Genomic DNA, 25,000 nt, shown 5'->3' on the forward strand with positions numbered 1-25,000 from the left:
GACAGGGAAGAGGGTGTGCTCCATCACACTTGAAAATACGCAATCCGATCCTGTTTACAACGACGACTACAACCCACGACAAATGCATCATGTCTGGTCTTTAAACAGGGAATCCCGCTCGATCCCGCCAAAGTTTTGAATGCGCCAACCTGTCAAACCAAACCAGTCATGTGATTCGGGTACTGAACAAAGCAGTGTTTGCTTCATACGTCATAAGTCACGTGAATTTTTTTTCCGCACCGAAGCAAGCCTCGGCACAGCGGCACAAGAAAGAATTGATTGAGATTAACTTCTGGAACGCAGAACTGAACCAATAAACAATAACAAAAACTTAATACTTGTCTGTGTTTTACCTTAACCAGAAATGTTGATGGTATGTGAACTGTACCCAAACATACAAACCCGGGATAGTCAAATTCTCTCTCTCTCTCTCTCTCTCTCTCTCTCTCTCTCTCTCTCTCTCTCTCTCTCTCTCTCTCTCTCTCTCTCTCTCTCTCTCTCTCTCTCTGCAAAACACAAACAAACCCGGGATAGTATGTGTCTGCAAGTTACAGATCAGTGATGGAACTATGGCTAAAACAAACAATTAACAAGCATGGTTAAATTAGTAAGCAATATGGCACTGATGGTGGAAATGGGGACAAATGGCGTGTTCTCACCCACTTTGTCACACGACCCAACATCCTGTTTCAACAGGAAATGAGAGCAAAACATTTTATACAAATACAAAGAATTTTGTTGTTTCATCAAATACAGATACAAATACAAACTCTAGGATCTCCACACTCCGCTACTATCTAGTCTGTGTGAGAGTAGAGTATATCTGGTCCTGATCCATGGTGGCTGGACTGAGGCTCTGGTAGCTGGAGTCTGGCTCGGATCTGGAGGCCGGAGCAGAGTTCTCATAGGTGTGAATCTGCAACAAACAATATTAAGTTCAGCAGGTGGAACTGTAATTTTACATACAAGGAGATGTCAGTACAAATCCAACCAACGTTACCGCCCAGATATTTTGCTAAATTTGTTTGTTATTAAAAAGTAAAGATAGATAAAACAAACAAAACAAAAAAAGGTTAAAATACAGTTAAGAGCTTGACAGCATGGGTTGCCAAATATAAACGGTAGAGTTTGCATGTTCTCCTCATGTTGGCATCGGTTTCCTCTCACATTAGAAAGGCAGGCAAACATTACAGTTAAATCTGAATGAAAATATCAGGAAAACTGGAAATTTGCAATTTTAGATGCTTTCACTGATAATGTACTTGACTGACATTTTTTACCATTCTGTATTGTAATTTTACAGTACGTTTGGCAACCAGTGCTGCCAAGCTTTTTTTTTTTTTTTACATTTCTCTTTTACAGTGTTAGAAGCCATGGTGGAAACCAACAATGACAGTAAAAATAGACACACACAAAAAAAAAAGTCACCTCCAAGTTTCTGGTATCTGAGTTTCCCCTGGTGTTCGAACCTGTGGACAGACAGTACAAAGGTTGTTGTTTTTGTGTGTGTGTGTGTGTGTGTCTGTCTGTCTGTTTAAATGAGTAAGTACTGGAAGATGATAGAGATTGACAGGGTGGGAAGGTAACTCACCATCACTTTCCCTCTTTGTCTTCCATTTGTAGAGCAGCAGTAGACTGACAGCCAGCAGCACAACAACAACAACAACAACAACAACAACAGTCACACACACAACCAAAACCAGAGAGCCACCTGGGCGAGAGAGATAGAGGGAGAGTGGGGAAGAGGGGAGAGAGAGGGAGGGAGAAAGAGAGCAAGTCAGAAAGAGAGAGAGAGAGGCAGGGGATGAAGGGAACATAATATTATAAATAAGAAAAATCATCCTATTGCATGTGAATATCAAATAATTTGGTCTGATCAACTAAAGGGAAACAAATTGGAAATCCTGGTGAGATATGAGCAGACGTTTCCTGACTTACTACATTCATCTAGCTTACCTCATACTTAGAAATGATTTTAGAGATGTGTAGAGACATCTTGTGTTACTCTAAACTCCTCATGTCTGCTTTACTCTTAATACATGTATAAAACATGTTTTAAATCATGTCGTACAATTTATTCTGTTTACTTTTATGTGCTTTGCTGAAACAGGAATTGCCTCTGAAAAATCCAGTTTCCAATTTCCTTAATTTTCTGTATTTGTTTTCAATATTAAGAATATAAAACAATGTTCTTAGGCAAAGAAGGCATCCTTAGATGTAGGTGAGTTGGAGCTTTAAAAGATCAACAGCATTAACTGAACAAAGAGTAACATATTTTTTAGTAGTAATTTTTTAGCAGTAGTAGTAGTAGTAGTAGTAGTATTAGAGGTAGTAGCAGTAGCAGTAGTAGTAGAAGTAGTAGTAGCAGTATTAGACGTAGTAGTAGTAGCAGTAGTAGTAGCATTAGAAATAGTAGTAGTAGTAGTAACAGTAGTAGTAATACTAGTAGCAGTAGTAATAGTAGCAGTATTACTTAGCATATTAAATTTTTCATTTTCTAAAAAAATATTTTGTGGTGTAAAACTCATGTTACTTTACTTACTAGTAATTCATTAAAAGTATTATTGTTGTAAATTAAAATATCATATATAGAAAAATATGAATGTATTCATTGTTATCCAGTGAAATGAGTGATTTAGCAGGGGAGTTGAACACTTTCGCAAGGCACTGTATGCATGTCACCTTCTCATTAGGGGCTGAGCCCCCCTAAAGGTCTGATCCTAGAACGTGTTGACAAACAAATGATGGCCACAACAGATTCTTCTACAAGATGTGGAAAATTTTATCAAAAAGTATTTCATCTCACATTTCATATTGTGGACAACAGGACTCCCCTTGCCTCTGTGATGATAAAGGAGTTGGATGTGTATCTAAACATGGTGAAAGTATCAAAACTAAATCCACACAATCCATATGAGAAAAGCGAGCCTCTAAACGAGCCGTTTGGACTTCTGTAACTTTGTGTTTGTTACTATTCTTTTGTATATATTATATTTAATCATCATTATAACTAGCACCATACTGCACATTTTTTTGGTTTGTTTTTTCATATTAACAATAAAACCTTTACAACACAAGAAGCCCATACTGTACCTGAATCCTGAGCAGCCGGGGGTTCAGAGGCTGATGTGTCTGTTGTGTCTGTTATGACTGTTGTTGTATCAGGACAGACAGTCGAGGTTTGTATTGAACCGGTTGGAGCTGTGAACAACAAAAATGCGATGAAACATTGAGATGCAAAACTGAATACTGATATCATGAGAAAGATGAGATGCTCCTTTTCATGTAAACAATGGTAACATCAAATTTAAATAAAGGAAAAGAAATGCTATGGAAATATTTAAGAAATCTTTTAAAATCATTTATTAATTAAATAATAGTTATAGTTAAATGTTAATGTTCCACCAAGGATATATAGTTTTTGAGCAGTAGCTAAACAATGTGGTTGGTCATTAATATTTAAATTAACTGTAATGTGCAGTTTTACTGAGTTTATCAGGTATTTTACAGCAGTAGAACTACTATACAGACTCTATGAGGCCATGACATCATGAACTATTCACATTATATTAAAAAACATATTTAACATGCTCTTCTAAGTAGTGATCAAAATATTCTCAGTTACAATCATAAACACATTGCATTGGAAATATTCATCATATTTAGTCATAAATAAATGGGCATTTATCTATGTAAACACAAATGGAAATCTACAGCAACAAATATGATGTGAAAGCTTTCTTCAGGCCTCCAAAAATATGCAGGAACATTTTTATGACTTTAAGTGGGAACTCACCATCTGTCACTTTGATATCAATCTCCTTGGATGAATGTATGAGAAGTCTGTCCACAGCACACCTGTACCTTCCTGAGTCAGACTTGTTCAGTTGTGTGATCGTCACAAAGAAGAGTCCAGTCCTCTTATCTTCGATGCTGTATCTGCCGTTCTGATCTTTGTCTCTATCGGTTTCAATGAGAATGTTTTCAATGTTTTTGCATTCTCCCTTACAGAAGAACTTCTTGTTGCTTCCAGCCAAAATGAAGGAGCATGCAACTGTGATATTTTCTCCTTCAGCTTCCTCATGGACGGGAATGTCAAAGATGAAACCAGTGTTGACATCACACAGCGCTGCTGAAAAGATGAATGATCAATAGTTATGATCAGTACTTACTGTAAGAGACTAGCCACTAACTGCTGCTTCACATTCACACAGTTTCACACGTTCACACTGGGAGCTGCAAGTAAAACCACAGTCTTCTACTGCTGGCCAATGAGCAGCGGCTCTGGGGCAGATGGGGGGTAAAGTGCCGTGCTAAAGGGCACTTCCTGCAGAAAAGCCACATGTGAAAACCCACATATGCATTCAAAGCACATGGGTATCACTTTATAATGCCCTAATAATATTGTAGTATTGTAAGTACACTATATTAATGTGTGATGAAAACTTGACGAAATTCTTTGTAAGTACATTATGTATTGAGGGAGATTTTCCTCAAGTACCTACACAGTAATATTGTGCACTTACAATACTTTTCCATAGGTTAATATACAGGTTAATATGCTGGAATAAGGCCATTGTAAAGTAAAGTGTTACCCACATGTGAAACAGATATTGCCATATTTAATGGCAGGTGAAAATATGAAAAAATGTTCACGTGGCAAAAAAAAAAAAAAAAGCACTTTTCACCTATAAAAATTGAATTGAATACAATGTGAAAACTCCTTACCACTGAAAATGAGTTTTCAGTGGTAAGGAGTGTTCCTCGGTCAGGTTGGTAACAGTTATTTACCGCTGCAGTGCCGCTCTTCCTCTGGAACTGCTTGGAAAATTAAAATGTTTTCTTTCCACTTCTTAGAAGGTGCAAAGAACAACTTAGCAACCAGCAAGTCAACAAAAGTGAGTCACATTCGGCCACAGTCATTTTGGTTGCAACTAGCAACTTCCTCTTCTCTTCAAAACACTTCATCAAGCAAGTCACCATGTTTTTAAAAGATATATTTGATTATGATTAGTAGAAAAGCGAAAGAAAAAAACATTTACAATAGCAGCTGTAAGAGCCATTCTAGGGGAAAAGATATTTTGATATATTTGTAATTTGTATATTTGAAATAATGTTGATAGCTAATAATGTTCATTGAAATACTAGTGATATTGAATAGTTAATTTGTACTATAGTCATATTTGTTGATTATTATAGAACATTAGATTTCCTAAAGTTTCTTATGTAGGCCTATAGCCTAATAGGTTAAATAAATAGGTTCTAAGTAGTTGAAATGCTCCTTTACGTTGACGTCACCGTCATTAGACTCAACTGGAGTGAGAAAGTCCACGGAGCAACACAGTTTTTTGACCGAGAGAAAATGATTGCCAATTGATGAATCTTGTTAGTCTGTAACGGTTTTGTTTCTCCACTAAACGTTCTAAATGGAGTTATGGTCTCTCGAGATTTATTCGCGTCAGACTCGTTGCTTTTGGACTTTATCCAATAGTTGCACATTTTGAAACACTGAAGGAGTGCTGCTACAGCAGCCACTGTGGTTTCTTCAAGTAAAGTTAGTTTCCTGTCCTTTAACACTACACTAGATCCAGCCACTCAGGGCTGCCTAGTAACAGAATACTTAAAATATACAATACTATATAATAGCATATATAATACTATACCTAAAATACCATGTATTCTGATTAGGAGGAGGATTACATCTGTAGCAGGTGTTCTACATCTTTATAAAATGTGGCACCGAAGAAAATTTGTTTTTCTATGCAAACATGACAAAATATCGACTTCTTTGTACCTTCATACTTCAAATATGGAAAGTACTTCAAAGTAATCAGCAATGTGGGTAATCCCTTGGATTGTGTTACTGAGAACAGTTTTGATGAGGCAGTCAGTAACTGTGATGGAACGCATTTTAAAGTGACCTGCCCAACCCTGACCACAGTGTAGAACTAGAGAAACTGACCGACTGAAAGATAAACCAAGCAGCAGGAAGAGAGGAGTACAGACAGGCAAACAGGGAGAAACAAAGATATTAGTAGAATGAGACAGAAAGAAATAAAGACAGAGAGAGAGAGTGACTGTACTCACCGAGGAAGACGCAACAGAACGAGATACGATGGATATTCATGTTAAACTGTTGAACCTCCAAGTCTCCGAGTCTCTTCCTTCTTCACTGAAACAGGAACCAAGTATCACTTCCCTTAATGATGCAGTCAGTCTCTCCTTTGACTGCATCAAGCCCCTCTCTCAATACAATATTTTTAGTTAAAAACACACCTGTAACATGAAGTGTGTCTGCAGCCCATGAATGCCAAATTTTTACAAAAGCTTTATTTCCATTTCCTTTATTACATTTACAAAACAAAACAGTGTATCTTTAAAGGCATACTGAGTAAGATTTTGCTGGTTGTGTCCATAGACTGTTGTCACAGCCCAGGCTCAATGGACTTGACAAAAAGGGGAGACCACACATGTTTCAAAATAATACAACAAAATATTTATTGTAACCTAACTAAATAAATGATCAAAAATGGAATAAGGGTGTAAGTCTGTAACATCAGTAGTGAATGCAATGCCTGGGTGAGTGTGAAGTGTGGTTTTTGGGGTGTTGTATGGTGCAAAAAAAAGAACCAAAAAGGGGCGCATAAGCTCAAACCAACCAAAAGGAGAGGAGAAAGAGAGTGAGGGAGAGAGAGCAGCCGTCTTAAATAGCCTGTGATCCACCCATCCCAGGTGCCCCACATTATCAGGGACACGCCCACTCTGCCTGTCAATCACCTGCAACAGAAACACAACCAGGAAGCACACAGAGTGGGAGGGCTGTCACACCCCCCCTCTTAAGAACTGGGTCCCACCCAGTACCCAATTTAAGAAAATACAAAATGTCAAAAAACAAGTTTCCCTTTTCCAAACACAGGAAAACAATTATATATACACACACACAACAGTCCCCTGTAGCCAATAAATTAGGTCTACACAAATATATTTAAACATAGTAGGCATACATTACCATTATAGTTTAACACTCAACTGAATACTACCCAGCTACTCCAGACACCAGTCTAACATTCCTGTTTCCACCTCAGCAACCTGGTACCTAGGAGCAATTTAAGAGGAGGGAGAAGGACAGAAGACAAGAAAGCGGAGGAGGCAAAGTTGAATACAGTGAATTATAACAACTCATGGCAAAAGCCCACGGGACAGAGCATCTGCGAGCACATTATCCACACCTTTAATGTGGCGAACGTCCAACTGATACGGCTGCAGAAATAATGCCCATCTCATTAGCCTTTGGTTGGGGTTTTGCAATGACCGTAAGAACGTAAGGGGGTTACGGTCAGTATATACCACCAAGGAAGCCACGCCACCCCCAACATACATGTCGAAATGTTGGAGACCCCCAAATAAGTGCAAGTGCTTCTTTTTCGATGACGGAGTAATTCAACTGATACGAGTTGAACTTTTTGGAAAAGTAACCAATTGGCCGATCCACCCCGCTGTCATCGGCCTGCAACAGCACTGCACCGGCCCCCACATCACTGGCATCCACATGAAGCTTGAAAGGGTGGTCCATACGTGGGACTTCACATTTTAAAAAGCACTTTGACAACGGGAAGACCAGACATATTTGGCCTGAGCCTTCAACAAATTTGTCAACGGTGCAACCACAGAGGAAGAGTTTTTACAAAAACTCCGGTAATAGCCCACCATGCCAAGAAAACGCATGAGGGCTTTCTTGGTAGTGGGTGGTGGAAACTGCTGAATGGCTTCCACTTTGGCTTGTACCGGACGCACTTCGCCTTGGCCCACCGCTTTACCGAGGTAAGTCACAGTGGCCTTCACAAATTCACATTTTGCCAGGTTGATTGTTAAAGACGAGATGAAATGAAAAATGCCTTTTTACCCCTTTTAGATCACATCCCCGGTCATACTGTGCACCTATTTAACAATATATGCCAAAAAAAATTGTATTCTTATATCAAAATTCAATCATGTTTTCTTCCTGTAAAACAAAATATGCCGTGTGCTTACGTAAGCATGCCCGTAACTAATTTCAACCAATAATATCATGACATCCACCCATCAATCAATCTTCAACTTTTAGCGCACAGAGCTAAGAGGCTAAGATTCATTAGTTAGCTAGCTAGCAGCAGCACGGTACTTCGGTGTGTCTTCGGGTGTTAGGACACGCCCACTTTTCAACGTTCAAATCAAATTCCTCCCAACGTTACGTCCCGCCTGTCTTTCCCGTTTCACTCGGAAATACGTCACGATACGGAAGTTAGATACTCTCGAAAATGCCGTTTCATTTCGACTTTAAGCGTGCCCAAACCAACCGATCGAACAGCGCGCGCACCCGCTGGAGGTGCTCTTCCCAGGTATCGCTGTATACGACCACATCGTCCAAATATATACGGCACAACCGTCCAGCCCAGACACAACGCGGTTCATAAGCCGCTGAAAAGTGGCCGGCCGCGTTCCTCAACCCAAACGGCATTACTGTGTAAGAGTACAAACCCGCAGGTGTAATAAATGCGCAAACCTCACGCGCTCTTTCAGTTAACGGGACTTGCCAGTATCCTTTCAAAAGATCAAACTTACTAACATAATGCGCAGAACCCACCTGATCCACACAATCTTCCATTCTAGGAAGAGGAAAGGAGTCTGGCTTAGTTACATTGTTAACCTTGCGAAAATCTGTGCATGGTCTAAAAGTCAAGTCCGGTTTTTTAACCAAAACGCACGGCGAGGCCCAGCTGGAATGACAAGGTTCAGCGATATTATTCTCTTAACATGTACTTCACTTCTGATTCCAGGTGCTCCCGTTTCTCAGGACTGACCCGATAGAAACGTTGACGAATGGGTTGCGCATCCCCAACATCCACATCATGTTCTATCAGATTGGTGCGTGAAGGGGTATCTGAAAAGAGAGAGGGACAACTATTTGATCAACCTGGTCATTTCGTCCCTCTTAGGATCGTCCAAATGCCCCAACAGCACCTGCAAATTACTGAGAGCTTCTGAATTTTTCAGACGGCCCCGCAATACACCCTCATCAGGTGTCACCTCTCCATCCCCCCTCATAAGCTGCCACCATATGAGATGAGATCACAGCATCTGTACACGATAACAGAACGGGTCGAACACCCTTAGACACCTCTGTCGTTACTTCAGGACCCTCTACTGAAGAAACATAGTAAGGCTTCAAAAGATTAATGTGACACAGCCTAGTGGACTTCATTCTATCAAATAATTTTGTTCAGAGATTTGCCGTATCACATTAAAAGGACCAGTGTGTTTCGCCTGAAATGGTACCCCAACAATAGGCAACAGAGCCAGAACTTGGTCTCCTGCACTGAATTGCCTAGGTTCTGCACGGCGATCATAAAGCCGCTTCATTTTTTCTCATTTTTTCACTTTTGCCAATTCCAACGCTGCATACAACCTATGTCTAAACCCATTGACATAACTTAATAAGTTTTGTGGGGGTTGTGGTGATTTCCAAGCATCAGTAATGATCAGTAATGAACTACTGATGTTACAGACTTACACCTTTATTCCATTTTTGATCATTTATTTAGTTAGGTTACAATAAATATTTTGTTGTATTATTTTGAAACATGTGTGGTCTCCCCTTTTTGTCAAGTCCATTGAGCCTGGGCTGTGACAACATGCTTGTGATGAAGCGCTACATAAATAAATAAACTTTACTCAAACATTTTTATTTTCTTGTTTTTTTTTAATTTTTTATATCAAAATCCCATTAAATTTACATCATGGAAAGCAGTGTATCTTGAATGGTGACCTCATGCAGCACCAGGAGGCGGCAAAAAAAAAGAAAATTCCAACCAATAAAATCATAACAGATTTTTTAACAATCCACAATTGCCTTTCTCTCCCTAACTCATCTCCCATTGGTTTAGACTTTTGAATGATCCCTCCCTGCATTGTGTCCCGCCCCAACATCCTGTTTCAACAGGAAATACATTTCTGTCTAAAGCACGTTGATTTCTGGTTTAACACACGCTCAATTCTGAGTGAAACATTTTATCCCCCGCTACTATCTAGTCTGTGTGAGAGTAGAGTATATCTGGTCCTGATCCATGGTGGCTGGACTGAGGCTCTGGTAGGTGGAGTCTGGATCGGATCTGGAGGCCGGAGCAGAGTTCTCATAGGTGACACTCTGCAAAAAACAACATTAAGTTCAGCAAGGTGACAAGGCAGGACAGCACACCTGAAATACAGCGGTAGCCATGGAAACAGTCCTCCATCTTGCATCTATCCTACATCTATCCTGCATTAATACTACACACTGTAACACTGTAAATGATATCTGTTATCTGTTAATTATAATCTTTATAAAAATTACAGTTGTTACCATTTCAGTCTGTCAACTCACGTAAACAGATTATTGAGAATGAATGCAAATATATACATAGAGTTCAGTATGGCGTCTCTCCCTGCAGCGTACACCTAGCTAGCCTTAGGGCCGGATCTACTAAAGGTTTGCGCCAGTGCAAATCGCACTGCGGGTGCTAAAACCCAGCCTGGTAAGACCATCCTGATCACGTGACCTCACATTCTGTTTCGCTCCACGGATCAGTCTGGACTTCCAGCCGCCCACATCGATTTCCTGAAATTACAATGTAACCGGGCCAATCAGGGACTGCGTCGTAGTTGATGACGTGAAATCCAGGCCGCCGCTGGCAAAACAGTAATGGCGTCTCCCGAAGCAACGAGCGGTAACGTTAACGTTAGCAGAGTAAACACAGCCATAAGTGCAGTTATTGCAGAAATAGACTCAATAACAACAATTAAACAAGAACAAGAGTACGCACTAGCGGAGTTTCTCGGCGGAAAAGACGTTTTTGCCGTTCTTCTGACTGGATTTGAATTTGGATTCGCTGATTGGCTGAAGGAGTTTGTCTGTCAAGGCAGGTACTCCCGCCCACTGAAATCGATGCGGGCGGCTGGAAGTCCAGACTGATCCATGGAGCGAAACAGAATGTGAGGTCACGTGATCAGGATGGTCTTACCAGGCTAGCTAAAACCTTGTTTTCTGATCTACTAAGATAGCGCACAGGGCATTTGCGCCTGAAATCATGGGTTGATCTGTGTGCGCCGTTTTTTGCGGTTTGGTCTAATTGCATATGCATTTGTGGGTGTTCCAAGGCTGAGGCGCAAACTAGAGGGAGGGATTTATGGAAATTGGCAGTGGACGTGATTTATCAAGAGGCGGTGACCTAGAAAAAGCATGTCTTATCATTTTGCACATAGGATAGCTCTGATGAAACTGTCTCTGGAACCGGCTCTAAGATCGAAGTGACAGTCATCTACACTGCATAACATGCTGTCATTAGATCACAGGGTTTAAATGAGTATGCAGACTTAAAAATTTACAATTTAAGCCTCATTGGCAGAGTAGCAGAATGTGCACTCAATATTCAGACTATTACATAAATATACAAAAAGGAAAAGTTGCACGCTCTTCTCTGGATTTGCTGACACCTATTATGAGCCACTGTCTCCGCGACATTGCCTTGATGAAAACAATGCAGCTAAAACATGTGTGCGTAATAACTGTGACGACGGTGGAGAGGTGTGTGCGCCGCTTCTCCAGCTATACGTAACCATACCTTCACCAGGTCTCCATCCCTCCCACAGGCACCTGCTCCTCCAAGGGAGTTAAGGCTCCTCTTTGGCTTTATTTGTGGTCAGTATTTTGGCTCACCTCCTCATATCCTCATATTATACGAGTGTTTTTTACCTCCGCTAAATCGCGCTTGTGGTGCCCAACTGCATTCACTTTATGTCGTTCCAGAGTGACTTTTTACGCGCGGGTAAAACATCTCTCCTCTGCAGCTCTTTGGGGTTTTCTCTGCCACCGACACTTCCAGCTCCACTGGAGAGACATTTGCGCTTTTTTTGCCCATCATTACGTTGCGCCAAAGGGCTATTGTGCGCATTGCTTGACCCTTATATTAGCGCAGTCGCAGTTGCATCCGCTCATTTGCATGCCCTACTTTAGTAAATACCTTGCGCTGGCGGTACCAATTGCACCGCACTGCACTGGGAATTGCAACATGTTAGTAGATGTTAGCGAGCAGGGAGTGACAAAAGGGAACTTCCCCCCCGGGGGAGACCTAGAATCAGAGCCTACAGGTGGATGCTGGGTGGAGGTGGGGATGATGAAATGATGTATGGTTAGCAGCAGTAATACTGAGCAGCAGCCACCAGCAGTCTGAGCAGCAGCATGGCAATGCAAAAGTGTGTTAGCAGGTGCAGGAAGCTTAAATAGACCGCCTTATTGAGAGGGGGCGCTTGATAAGAGTTGAATGAGTAGTGTGTGAATCACATGACCGCAGCGCGACTCGACTTGTCTGCCTGAACTAGCTTTGCAGGCTTCGCTTCATGCATTACATTTTTGGCTTGTTATTTAACATATTATAAAATTTGCTGTCTGTTTTAAAAAGGATAGTTGTCCTACTTTTACAAGTAGAACTGTAATTTTACATACAAGGACATGTCAGTATAAATCCTGCCAACATTACTGTCCAGATATTTTCCTGTTATTTTGCAAATTTTTATTTTGCAAATCAAACAAAAAAAAACCACTTTAATATACACTGTAAAAAAAATGTCTTGGCCAACCTAACCGCAAATACTATTATCCTATGTTTTCAATATGACCGGGAGATAACAACATGTGTCCCTCCAGTTCAGCCACGGTGACGTTCAGGTGTTTCTCCCAACATGGGCTACAGGAGACTTGACTCTTTGATCCACAGTAGATGGTGTTCAGAGTCTCCTACTGGTAAAGACATGAACAGCTTCACTTGGTGACAAAGCACAATAATGTCATGTAGCCTCTCTGCCAGCTCCTCTCCTATTTAGTTTAGCGAGCGAGTAAAATAAAATCGTTGAAGTCATCATGCTCCATTTTTTCCTCTGAATATTCGGCGCCGATATCGTTGTAGTGTGAATGCTTGAGCAACAGCATATCATTATAGATTATAGTTATCTTTATAGTTTGGGCCTCAACAGCTGCAACTTAGGTGCATGTTCATAACACACTTTTCTGTCATACTGTGCTCTTATTAAACACTAACAAAACAAACATCTCGGACTGGCAAATTGACCTCAGAATAGATGTCTGAGGTGAGCATTGCTTCTGTGTGAAGAATGAATGGAACTATTCTACTGCGCTATCTCAATTTGGCCATACCAGCGATAATTGTAATAATTTTGATAATTTTGAGCTTAATAATGCATTGATTCTAATTTTATATTTCATGGCAAGATGTGGCCTTTCTTATCTCATAGTGCCAGTCGAGCAGTTTAGGTGGTTTGCCTAATTTTGTCCCATGACACTGGAAACTAACTATGAGAATAAACAGAGATACAAAGAGTTAAAGAAAGTCACCTCCGGGTTTCCGGTGTCTGAGTTTCCTCTGGTGTTCGAACCTGTGGAACAGACAGTACAAAGCTTTTTATTTGTGTGTGTGTGTGTGTGTGTGTGTGTGTGTGTGTGTGTGTGTTTGTGTGTTTGTGAAGGATGATAGAGATTGACAGGGTGGGAAGGTAACTCACCATCACTTTCCCTCTTTGTCTTCCATTTGTAGAGCAGCAGTAGACTGACAGCCAGCAGCACAACAACAACAACAACAGTCACACACACAACCAAAACCTGAGAGTCACCTGGGCGAGAGAGATAGAGGGAGAGTGGGGAAGAGGGGAGAGAGAGGGAGGGAGAAAGAGAGCAAGTCAGAAAGAGAGAGAGAGAGAGGCAGGGGGTGCAGGGCCAAAAAGACGAAGGGAACATAATATTATAAATGAGAAAAATCATCCTATTGTATGTGTATCTTGTGTTACTGTAAACTCCTCATCTCTAAAAATATGACATTTTACTTGTAATACATGTATAAAAACATATTTTACATTGTGAAAAATATGATAAAGTGTTTACAGCATGTGTGAAATTGTCTTACTTGTCTCATTTGGAGAGGACGAATCATCAACTGAAGGAAGAGGAACTGGTTAAATGTGAAAAACATTCTGTTGTTATATGTTTTTAAAGTTTTTTCAATTCTACCTTTAACTAGACAGGTTTTAACTTAAATTAATTGATGCATAACACTTAGATCCAGTTGGCATATTCACCATGTACCTTATTGTAAAAAATAAACACAATGAAACTCAATGACATTAATATATCAGCTAAGTCATTTACAAATGTAACAGAACTATTTATAATTTTCCTGCGCTCAAGTGTCATTTTGTTTTGACAGGTGGGGGCGGGCTCAGTGCTGGGAAATTGTGTCCATACGTTTTATTGGTTACTGTAAAGTTCCCAAACTTGCCTGAAACTGTGTTGTGATTGGCTGACTGTTACCCTTTGAAACATGGCAGTGCCGAAGTTGATGTTATTTCCATCCAGATTTGACTTTCCCCTCTGTCGGTGTATGGAAAGTTACTTCAAATAAGCAATCCAAAAACATTTGGCTTTGATTTTGAAATATGTTGTAGGAAGCATCAACACATCTCGCTTGGCTTAATTTCACAAAAATTAATTCAGTATTATTTACATGAACGACAAAATTAGTTACCGAACTACACTACCCAGCAGGCTTTTAGCCTAGCCACGCTAGCTGGAATGTTCCATCTCCTGCAAAGGGAACAAGCTACGGTAGCTAGCTAGCTAGCTAGCTGCAGCTTCACTGAAAAAATGTCGGGAGTTTCTATCATGAACCTGAACTCAGACTTTAGCGAAATCTCAAACTGCATCTCAACAGGTGAAAAACTGCCATGAGACGGTCTGCTCCCTGCTGGAGGATCAGCTGTCAACAGTTGGTTCATTCTATGTTGAGATGAGAGGTTACGTCTCCATCATTACTAACAAAGTCTTTTCTTCAAGTTGTACGCCTAAATTACTGTAGAAAACATCAAAGCTTATACTGCCTAGTGAGTCAAGAGGTGAATCTCAACACCATCCATTGCTTTGTTTAGTTACAGAAGACATACTCTACTTTGCTATCAATGGAAAGTCACGTTAGCCACTTAGCTGCTAGTCAACCACAGGAAGCTTCGGCCTGCACTTCCTCTGTTTACAATAAAGCAAAAACCTGCCCACTCCTACCCCCATCTTCTCCGTCTTCTTTTTAATCTGCGTTGATGTTGCTGCACAAGCCAATCAACACACACTTTCTGACAAGGGCGGGGACTTTACAGTAGCCAAAGAAATCTATGGACACAACCAGTGGCGTGTCCAGGCCATCTAGACCGGGGTGGCCGAGGCGGGGCACGGACTCCAGCCAGGGTGTCACTGAGTGCGGCATTTAGGAAGAATGTAGGCAGGTCCCACCGCTGTGTGGGCGTTGTTGTGTTGAAAGGACGTGTTTTAAGCGCTTTTTTGGATTCAGCTGTTGAAGACTGTGTTTGCCTTGTGTGTTTACAGCGTACCTATTGGACAGCAGCGCTCCCGGCTACCTGGAGGTATGAAAGCTCTACAGCAGTGGTTCCCAACCTTTTTCTTAAGGGACTCCTATTTTACCATTGTATACACTGACGACCCCCACCGCCCCCCACCCACATACAATTACAAAAAAGGGGAAAAAGTAGCCTACTTCTTTTAAAATATCTTTATTTATATTTCATTATATTCATTGCATAAAAAACAATAACAGCACAGAACAATTAACTGTACAATGAACTTAAATAGTGAACTTAATACCTGCAGGAAGTTTGTGTAAAATTAGCAATTTATATAAAATTCTGAACAGATTATTTCCGGTGGATATTGCAATGTATCAGACGATTTTTCCTTATATTTTTAGGAACACAATTCTATGTCTGTATTATGATTTTCTTTTAATTTCACTATCATACATACGTTTTAATAGTCCAAGCAGCCTGGCTTTTAATGAGAGCTCTGAGCCTGTGTTACTTGAGCCAGTGATGGGATGTCAGGTGTGATTTTAGCCAAACGGAAGTCATTGTGCACATCAAACCTGTTGCGTGCCTTTGTTTTGATGGTGACCAGAGCGCTGAAAGCAGTCTCTGACAGGTATGTTGTGGCGAATGGCAAGATGAATCTGGTGGTTGCGTGAAGTGCGAGTCTCGGAGCGACGCCCGGTCCTTTCACAAGCCAAAACCGCTTGTATCCACGTTCAGCGTAGAATCTCTTCAAGAGAGAATTTGACTTGATATCCATGAGCTCATCCTCAGCTTGGAGGTACTCCACATCCTCTTCTTTTGCGAGAAATGGGTCCATCACCCAATGCGTTTTTTGCGACATGTTCATTAACATCCGAGAACCGTGAGTTCATCTCCTCCTGAAGCTGCTCCATGCGGTGGGTGACCTGTCTGACCAAAGCATCAGGTAACTTTCCCCCTGACTGTTCCATTAGCAAGGGAAACTGTTGTAGGTCTCCCTCCGCCAGTTTATTCTTTCTGTATTCCAATTTGCGCACAAACGCATCCACTGTCTCCTTGCATTCCATAACATTGGCCTCTGGGTTAGGGGTTAGGGTTAGGGTTAGTGGGTTAGGGTTAGGGTTAGGGGTTAGGGGTTAGGGTTAGGGGTTAGGGTTAGGGTTAGTGCATTAGTGCATTAGTGCTGTTTGTCTCGTTGTACAGGCTGAATATCTCCGCCAGATATGACGTCTTAATGAGAAACTCATCTGTCATTTCTTCTAATAGTTTCTGATTATGGAGGATTAAGAATTCCCTCATTTGATATTTAAGTTCAATGAAACGCACCAACACTTTGCCCCGGGAAAGCCAGCGCACCTCGGTATGAAGGAGGAGCGTCTGCTGTGCCTCGTCCTCGCACAGCTCCGTCAAAGATCCGTTTGTTGACCGGGTGAGCTTTAATAAAGTTGACTATTTTTACCACAGTCTTTAAGGTTTCGTTCAGTTCCTCACAGAGATGTTTGCTTGCCAGTGTTTGTCTGTGTATCATGCAGTGAAACACTATACTATCCCTTATTTTTCCCCATCATCGAGGCAGCTCCATCTGTGCAGCATGCAAATAAATTGTTATAGGGAAGATTGTGCTTTGCGAAGTATGTGTCAACTACACTGAAAATATCTTCTCCTGTTGTGGTGGTTGTGAGATTGACAGACATAAGAATGTCTTGTTTCAGCTCGGTTTCCTCAGTGTACTGTACGTATACAATGAGTATTGCCTCCTCTGCCACAGTGGTAGTTTCATCCAACTGGATAGAAAACGGGCCCGTCTTGAGTTTTTCTATTAGTGCGTTCTTAACGTTTCCTGCCATTCTGTCGATTCTGTCTTTCACCGTGTGGTTGGACAGTGGTACAGTCTTAAATTTAGGTGTTAGCCACCTGAGGTCCACACATTATTTCAGCCATTTTAATGCAAGCCGGTTTAATCAGCGTTTCACCGATGTTGTGTGGCTTTTTGGCTTGGGCAAAATGGAGAGAGCACTCAAACGATGCAACAGTCGTTTCCAGCCCTGGCAAAACTTTCCCTAATGTTCTGGGGCCTGTTTGTCACCACAAGTTCCTTTTTTTCTGAGGAAAAACTCCCTGGGTTGACCCACCGTCTCAGGGTGTTTAGTCTGGTGTCGCTTCAGTTTGCAGGGTTTCATACTTTCATTCGCCAATTTCTCACTGCAAATGACACATTCAGCTCTAATTTTGTCCATTGCCTGTATGAAGCCAAATTCAATAAAACTGTCTTGGTAAGTCCTCTTTTTCTTTTTGAGAAATTCAGCATTCTCTTCTCCCTTTTTCCATCAGCTCTTTGTTTTAACTATACTTACTGGACCAGGTAATTTTGCCGGTTTGCTCTGCTAGCTTAGCTCTGTGAATACTGCTGGTGTTCACGTCTACACACGCCCTTATCCTCGCGAGATTTTAAAAAAAGTTTATATCTTTATTTTTTTTTTCTAAATAAATAAACTTCTAAAATAACCCTTAAATTTAGTTGTCTTCTTCACAGAAATGAATTAAATGCTGAGACATGTATATTTTATATATATAAAAATTCTTACACCCTTAAAATCAAGAGGGCTTCACGACCCCCCTTGGAGTTTTGATCGCCCCCTAGTGGGGGTCGGGACCCCAGGTTGGGAACCACTGCTCTACAGTGAAGTGATGACATTTTGAACACAAGGCTACAGAAGAAGATTAGGGCCACATGAAAAATGTCGGTTCTGAGATTAATCTCAGAATTGAATCTCAGGAATCTGAGTTTAAACTCAGAATTCTAACTTTAATCTCAGAACTCAAATAAATTTTTCACATGTGGCCCTAATCCTCTTCCGTACAAGGCCCAGGTTGAAAACAACCAGAATTATCAGGCATCACTGTCTACAGTACACATAACAAATGTAGGCTACTAACATTACCTCTTCGGTTTTATCTTCAGGTGCGTGCTGCATTTATCTTTGCCTTACAGCTTGGTCAGACATAGTTTTTTTTTTTTTCACACTCACATCCCTAATTTGGTTTTGTCTTTGCTCCCCTTGGCGTGTTTCTTGGAACACAGGTGCATAGTTTTGGGGGAAAAATTGCACTGACTTGATGGTCCCGTCTCTAACATCAATCATAACCCAGGATTTTGGGGTGGCAATCAGATTTCAGGGGTGACCCTGGACCCGCCCTTAGGAGTAACTGTTGTCCTTTTACTTTTGTTTTGGATTTAGTTACCTGGCTGCAAACCGAATTTTGCAGTGGGATAATAAAGATTTGAATTGAACTGAACTACTTATTTATTTGTTTGTCTGAGGCTATTGCATAAGGACTGAAAGGAAAGCAATTGGATTTTTCACAAGTTAGTTCTGAGTAAAAACTCACAATCTATAATGTGGATGTGAATCTATGAATCTTTGACAATTCTTTTCACAACACACCTATATAATATATAATAACTATAATATAAAATAATTAAATGTTAATGTTCCACTAAACAATATAGTTTTTGAGCAGTGGCTAAACAATGCGGTTGGTCATTAATATTTAAATTAACTGTAATGTGTGTGGTCATTTACTGAGTTTATCAGGTATTTTACAGCAGCAGAACTACTATAGAGACTCTATGAGGCCATGACATCATGAACTATTCACATTATATTAAAAAATATATTTAACATGCTCTTCTAAGCGGTGATCAAAATGTTGTAAGATACAATCATAAACACATTGCATTGGCAATATTAACCATATTTAGTCATAAATCAATGGGCATTTATCAGTGTAAACACATGGAAATCTACAACAACAAATATGATTTTAGGACAAAAATATTAAGTTATTTAAAACAAGAGCAGCTCTCAGTGAGCACAGCCTCTACGTTTGGATATGAAAACTTTCTTCAGGCCTCCAAAAATATGCAGGAACATTTTTATGACTTTAAGTGGGAACTCACCATCTGTCACTTTGATATCAATCTCCTTGGATGAATGTATGAAAAGTCTGTCCACGCCACACCTGTACCTTCCTGAGTCAGACTTGGTCAGTTGTGTGATCGTCACAAAGAAGAGTCCAGTCCTCTTATCTTCAATGCTGTATCTGCCGTTCTGATCTTTGTCACTATTGGTTTCAATGAGAATGTTTTTGCATTCTCCCTTACAGAAGTACTTCTTGCTGTTTCCAGCCCAAGTGAAGGAGCATCCAACTGTGATATTTCCTCCTTCAGCTGCCTCAAGGACTCGAATGTGTTCAGCTGCCTCAAATCTAAACAAACTGACATCACACAGCGCTGCTGAAAAGATGAACAATGAATACTTATGGTCAGTACTTCTTGTATTGTAGACTTAGTGCAAAACAGACTGCAGGCTAATGAGGGCTAATCCATCATTTCAAAGAGAACCAGAAACTAGGATGCTGTCGGGGGCGACAGCAAGGGTATATCCCCGAAATTCCCCAATCCTCGAAGACCCATTAAGTCAAATGTAATAAAAAGCCATTCAATAATCACACAATGAGACTCCAGGGTTAATCTTCCCAATTATATTGGTTGTATGTCCCAACTATTTTTATTTTGTCAATTTATTTTATATATTTTCCTTCTTGCCTAAAGTTAAGTTAATTATATTATTATTGCTCCTAAACACTCCAAAATGAATGGATATAATTCTCTAGGGATTGTCTTGCCAATAATAAAGGCTTTGTACCTTAACTATTTTTTTAAACACTCAATAATAAATGTAACTAATTAAATATGGCTGCTAGCGGCGATGGCTGGGTTCATGCCTGTTGGGCAAAATCTGGTTAGATCTGTATGGAAATTGGTGTGCATGTTCCACATAAAGGTTGGAACATGATTACCAAGTTTCATAGCAATTGATGAAATTATGTTTGAGTTATAAGCCAAAAAGTCATAGACCACGCCCACTTTCACTAATGATGACCAAACTTCAGATTTTGACAAGGACATGGTCCTAGAGCATGTGTAGCGAATTCCGTGAAATTTCACCAATTGGATTAGGAGATACAGTTTTCTGGCCTTTGTGGCGCCCCCTATTGGTCAATATTTGAATGGCTTTGCACACATGTTCATTCATTATATGTGAACATGTTGTCTAAGTTTCATGATGATTGGACAATCTATCACAAAGTTATAACAATTTAGCTTATAGGCCATGCCTTCTTCAAAACTGTAAGAGTTAATATCTTCAAAACTACAGTAGATATCAACAATCTATTAACAAAATTTAAAGAGCGTAGTAGGACCATAGCAAAATACCAAAATATCTCAAAAACTTTCCAGGCGAACCTTGAGGGTCCTTGTGGCAAAATTTGTAGAGTACGGTCAGGTGGACATGTGTACCAAGTTTCATGTAAATTGGACAAACGGTGTGGGAGATACAGCCCTTTAAACTTTTTATATTCAACCTTTAATTATAGCGCCACCATCAGGCTGATGGGGGTCATATTTCTTGTGGGTCTAATTGAAGCCATACTAGACCACGGTGCAAAGATTCATGGCTCTAGCATTTACCATCTCACGGGAAATTGAGCCCAAAGAGAAAAACAATAATAATAAAAAAAAGAACCAGTACAAAAATGAATTAATTTATTAATAATAATCACAGAAAGTGCAAACTTCATACAAATCTCCATAATTACCTGAACAAGTCTCTTGACAAATTTCAATACAATATAATGCACCATTGGTGAGACATGGGTCCAAATACATTGGAAATTAATTTAATCAGTTAATTAATAATAGTTATAATAATCCTAAACAGATTAAAATCAATAGAGTTCTTCCTCTAGGGGTCATCAATGTCCATACCAAATTTGAAAAGATTCTTATAAAAGCTTTTCAAGTTATCGCGCGGCGGACGCGGCGGCGGACATGGCGGCGGGTGGGGTGAATCCATAATATAATAATATAATTATACAGACTGAGCCATGAGCAAAGTCCCACTTTTCACTGCCTGTAGAGTCATAGTAGTAGTAATATCTATCTTTGTACTACTTTTCCTTACAAAACTACAAAATGCAATATAATGTCACATATTGCTGTTGTTTTGTGAAAACCTCATAACTATTTCATGTTTTAACTCCAGTTGAAGGATTACATTGTGTTCCTAGTCTAGTCTTCAATTCAGTTCAATTCAATTCAATTCAATGAATTCTTTGCCTCACTCTTAACCTTAAGATTTCCAAACCAGCAGATCAGGACAAAAGTTAAAATTGAGTCAATAAAAGATCTATAAAACAGAGTCATGACAGTTTTGTCCACGTTAAAAGCTTCCTCAGTAAAAACAGTCTTGGTTGTGCTCTGGAGTGGACGGCATTAATATTGTCCTCCCATTGTAGCTTATCATCAATACCCAGGTATTTATAGGTACTGACCATGTCAACTGTTTTGTCTGCTGTGACTGTCTGGGTGGAGTGGGTGGGTGTTTCCTAAAATCGATCACCATGTCCTTGGTTTTTCTTACATTGATCTGCAGGTAAGAGTCTGTGCACCAGTCAATAAAATCATCTAAAACCTTCCCGTGATCTGACTCATTGTTGAGGAGCAGATATATATTTTATAATACGCCTGTTCTCATATTGAACGCAGCCAGGAGAACCAGCAGAGGAGACGCACTCATCAGACAGGTTTACATTCACATTCACCAACAATTCCAACAGTCTGTCAAATTAATGTATAAAGGAAAATGTGTGAAAATGTGTGTATTACAGCATTATAAAGATGGTCAGGCAGTCAGTTCTCACCAGACAAGAGGCAGCACAAGACAACATGGTGGATATTCATTCTGAACTTGATCCAGATGTAGAAAAATAATTTAACTCCGCTGGAACTGCCTCTATCACTTCTTCCAGTCTCCTTCTGTTTGATGTGTCAAAAAGCTGAAGTGTTTTAATATGTGCGTCAACTTTTAAGTTCCACTTCCTCTCTGTCCCTCTCTCTCTCTCTCTGGGTTTTAATCAGTCATGTAACCACCCATAAACATGATGATTGCATCAGAAACTGACCAGTGATGGAAACAAAGTGAGGGAATGTCCCCAGATCCAAACCCATGACCTTGACCTGCTTAGATTGTTGGGAAAACTCTGTTTGAGTATGTTGTTGAAGAAAAGAGGGATTAAAACATCTGTAAATTGTTGGTGATTCATGCTTTACCTCTCTCATCCCTTTTTCAATGCCTGGGAAAGATCAAACACTAGGGGGCGCCAAAGCTCCAAGGGGGGTCGCAAAGCCGTCTTGATTTTAAGGGTGTAAGAATTTGTATATATATAAAATATACATGTCTCAGCATTTAATTCATTTCTGTGAAGAAGACAACTAAATTTAAGGGTTATTTTAGAAGTTTATTTATTTAGAAAAAAATAAATCTGTTTTGTTTTTGTTTTGCGTTGTTTCGCTTTCTAACTTTTACACGGGTGCATTTAAATGAGCTACTTTTTACATGCAGCAGTAACTTTACTTCTACACAAGTAAAATTTCAGCAAAGTAACAGCACCTCTCCTTGATGAGGATATTTTGGTATTCTTCCACTCATGGTGATGATGATGATGATGATGATGATGATGATGATGATGACAAATCATGGAGCAGAATATGATTGGTGCGATTAAAGCTGAAATTCACTCAGCTGACGTCTGTTGTGAGAGAGATGTAGTTCGATAGATAGATAGTTAGATTCTGTTCTGTGTGTGATTGTTGATCAGTTAGATCTCGGTAGGCTTGTTCTCTGTAAACTCCTTTAAGACATGCTTGTGATTAAGTGCTATATAAATAAATTAACTTTACTTGACCTAATGATTACAAGCGGAAAAAACTAGGGATTTCTGGCATTTTTAGTCACAATGAAATGAAAAATGACTTTTTCACCTTGTTAGCTAGTTTTCAAAGCCACAATATACACCTATTTAACAATAACTGACAAAAAACGTACAATATTTACAACATTTTTATTTTCTTGTTTTTCCCATGTCAGTCAGTCAGTCATCTGTCACTTCGTCAGATGGCCTCTAGAGGGCGTCTTTACTGTGAGATGCAGTGTTTCCCATACAGAGGCACAAAATCAAAAGTTGGTCAGTTTATAGAAATTGATCTAAATCGATATCTGATGTCACATCACGTCATGTCTGTCATGCACAGACAGCAGACCAGCAGACTGAACTCAGTCCACAGAGTCTCCCGGTGTGAAAACAAAAGTGAAACTTCACATTCCACAATTTGCTCCAAACTCTCTTGTGTTAGTAACAGGATTTGTAAACAGTAACTCGTCTTCTGCTGCCCTACAAACTTTAACGGTAGGTAACGTTATTACCTTCTGGTATATAGTAATGTTATGTTATCAAAGCAGGGGAAACAAAGAGACTGAACAAGCTGGTGAGGAAGGCCGGCTCTGTTGTTGGACACGAACTGGACAGTCTGGAGGCAGTGGCAGAGAGGAGGATGAGGGGAAAGATCAACGCCGTCCCGGAGAACCCCTCTCACCCTCTCTACGATGAGCTGAGGCTGATGAGGAGCAGCTTCAGCCACAGGCTCCTCCTCCCACGCTCACACAGGCTCCTCCCCCCTCAGGCTCCTCCCCCCTCAGGCTCCTCCTCCCACGCTGCAGACTCCTGACCACGGATTATGTATATATACAGTACATATATATATGGATATGCATTTATTATTATTGTTTGCATTTATTTGCATTTTTGCACGGTCTCTATAGTTTTATATTATGTACATTACCTTTATTTTTTATCTTATTACCTCTTCTCTTTATTATCTTCTGTATTTATTTTTCCCTGGTACTGTTCTGCCAGTTGCTGCTGTGGCACCCGAATTTCCCCACGAGGATTAATAAAGTGATATCTTATCTCATCTTATCTTATCTTATCTTATCTTATCTTATCTTATCTTTATTGGAATTATTTAACCGATAACTGTGTTGCAGTGCTTCAATGCATAGAATTTGTTGAGAGTTGAACACAAGCGATCGGTGCTTGCTTTATATCAAAATCCCATTACATTTACTTCATGGAAAGCAGTGCATCTTGAATGGTGACCTCATGCAGCACCAGGAAGCGACAAAAAAACAAAAATTCCAACCAATAAAACCATCACCGATTTTTGAACAATCTACAATTGCCTTTCTCTCCCTAACTCATCTCCCATTGGTTTAGACTTTTGAATGATCCCTCCCTGCATTGTGTCCCGCCCCAACATCCTGTTTCAACAGGAAATACATTTCTGTCTAAAGCACGTTGATTTCTGGTTTAACACACGCTCAATTCTGAGTGAAACATTTTATCCAACATGAAACATTTTATCCCCCGCTGCTATCTAGTCTGTGTGAGAGTACAGTATATCTGGTCCTGATCCATGGTGGCTGGACTGAGGCTCTGGTAGGTGGAGTCTGGATCGGATCTGGAGGCCGGAGCAGAGTTCTCATAGGTGGGAATCTGCAAAAAACAATATTAAGTTCAGCAAGGTGACAAGGCAGGACAGCACACCTGAAATACAGCGGTAGCCATGGAAACAGTCCTCCATCTTGCATCTATCCTACATCTA

At 40.2% G+C, this 25,000-nt stretch overlaps 4 long non-coding RNA genes across 5 annotated transcripts in view; 1 reads left to right on the forward strand and 3 right to left on the reverse strand.

The window, feature by feature from the left end:
• LOC144542322 (uncharacterized) overlaps nt 1–1,734 on the reverse strand; it is an 11,440-nt gene extending 9,706 nt beyond the window's left edge. Inside the window, exons 1-3 of one of the 2 annotated variants that reach the window (XR_013507182.1) lie at nt 1,592–1,734; nt 1,429–1,469; nt 765–916 (exon numbers count right to left, since the gene is read on the reverse strand). This is a non-coding gene — a long non-coding RNA (uncharacterized LOC144542322). Of the gene's footprint in view, nt 1–764; nt 917–1,428; nt 1,470–1,591 lie in introns of those variants that run through there. The other variant, XR_013507181.1, reaches the window with a different exon arrangement.
• The window catches only part of LOC144542309 (uncharacterized), a 710,732-nt gene that overhangs the window by 604,896 nt on the left and 80,836 nt on the right, over nt 1–25,000 (forward strand). The gene's annotated exons all lie outside the window — the stretch shown is intronic.
• LOC139918319 (uncharacterized) lies at nt 9,901–13,698 on the reverse strand. The gene is made up of 3 exons (XR_011784961.2): nt 13,591–13,698; nt 13,424–13,464; nt 9,901–10,183 (listed from the first exon to the last, which is right to left on the reverse strand). It is a non-coding gene; the product is annotated as an uncharacterized LOC139918319 (long non-coding RNA).
• The window catches only part of LOC139918320 (uncharacterized), a 16,605-nt gene continuing 16,202 nt past the window's right edge, over nt 24,598–25,000 (reverse strand). The window contains exon 3 of the long non-coding RNA XR_011784962.2: nt 24,598–24,891. This is a non-coding gene — a long non-coding RNA (uncharacterized LOC139918320). The remainder of the gene's footprint in view (nt 24,892–25,000) is intronic.

The sequence above is a fragment of the Centroberyx gerrardi genome, chromosome 14 (assembly GCF_048128805.1).
Source record: "Centroberyx gerrardi isolate f3 chromosome 14, fCenGer3.hap1.cur.20231027, whole genome shotgun sequence".
Classification (NCBI taxonomy): domain Eukaryota; kingdom Metazoa; phylum Chordata; class Actinopteri; order Beryciformes; family Berycidae; genus Centroberyx; species Centroberyx gerrardi.